The sequence below is a fragment of the Corythoichthys intestinalis genome, chromosome 6 (assembly GCF_030265065.1).
Source record: "Corythoichthys intestinalis isolate RoL2023-P3 chromosome 6, ASM3026506v1, whole genome shotgun sequence".
Classification (NCBI taxonomy): domain Eukaryota; kingdom Metazoa; phylum Chordata; class Actinopteri; order Syngnathiformes; family Syngnathidae; genus Corythoichthys; species Corythoichthys intestinalis.
In genome coordinates, this window is record NC_080400.1 from 25,781,474 (window position 1) to 25,782,907 (window position 1,434).

Sequence of the window (1,434 nt, forward strand, 5' to 3'; positions counted from 1 at the left end):
TGGCACGCCCACGGCAGCTAAAAAACAAGGGTGAAAAAAGCAGACTAAAAAATGTTTCTTTTGTTGTTTAAATCATACATTATCGAGGAGTATTGCCAAACTCAACTTCATCTGCATTTAACTCCTTGATTCCAGATCCAGAAGCAGGTTTAACGCTTTTTTACTATACTGTACATGCATGTGGTCCGTAATTTCCACCACACATAAAATTATATTTATTTTATTGTTATTTCTTTTTTTCATTGATTATTATTATTATTATTTTATTCCATTTTTTTAGAGAAATGTTGGGAGAAATGTTTTATATTTATGGACGTGTCCACAGTTGATATGAAATTATGTTCCGATTGCTTATCACATATTGTCATATTATCTTTTCACCACAAGATGGCAGGATGGGACTAAATTTCTGGAGTTCTATAGACCCTACTCACGTGACGTCACAGCCACGCCCCCGCGCCATGATGTCCGCATACTCGCCATAGAAATGCATTAGCGCTTCGTAAATTCTTCCTATTATTGCACGTTTTACTGCTCGTCAACATTAATACTCAAAATGGTGAAGTCGTGTGTGGCGGTCGGTTGCAAAAACCGAGAAGATAGACGGAGAGACTTGAATTTTTACCGTATTCCGAGAGACACGAAGAGGAGGCCGCGATTGACTGCTGCAATTCGACGAGACAACTGGGCTCCAAACGACTACCACAGATTATGTAGTAGTCATTTTATATCTGGTAAGATGCATTTAATATATATTTAGAGGGTTTCGGGCTGACAACCACAATTAAGATCATTGCTAGGCTAATCGCCGACAACATACACGTATGTATGTAGTTAGTGCTATCGCTAAACCATATAAACATTAAAAGCCCTAGCTCCATTGACAAATGACATGAAATACATTAGACTTGACAGTGGATGTTAGCAAGAACAAAAGATTTTCAATTGAAAATTTCGTAACTCACCTTCCGAGCACAAGATTCCTGCCGAATTTTCGTGTACGAGGACGTGTTTCACCTAACCAGCAACGTAGCATTTATAAGCCTCCAAGCTCTTAAAGTTTTTCAAACTTTCGTGAGAATAGGCTGATTTTGTGTGGGTATCAGATGTCAGGCGAAGCCAGCGGGTCGAAAAACATCGATTTAGGCATCAAATACGGATCTGGCGAATGGATAAACTGAAGCTTTTCCACGTAACGCCTTTTATGCAACGGATCCAATGAGTTTACAGCGTCAGATAACACCGGGGCTTCCATGAATTGCTCTATAACTTGCTCGACTAATAGAAAACAATGAGAATAGGTCTGAAAAAGAGGTACAATATGGCGGCCGGAAACAGCGACACGCCCATTTTGTGACGTAGGTGAGTAGGGTCTATATACTAGTCCTCAAAAAATTAGCATATTGTGATAAAGTTAATTATTTTCTGTAATGT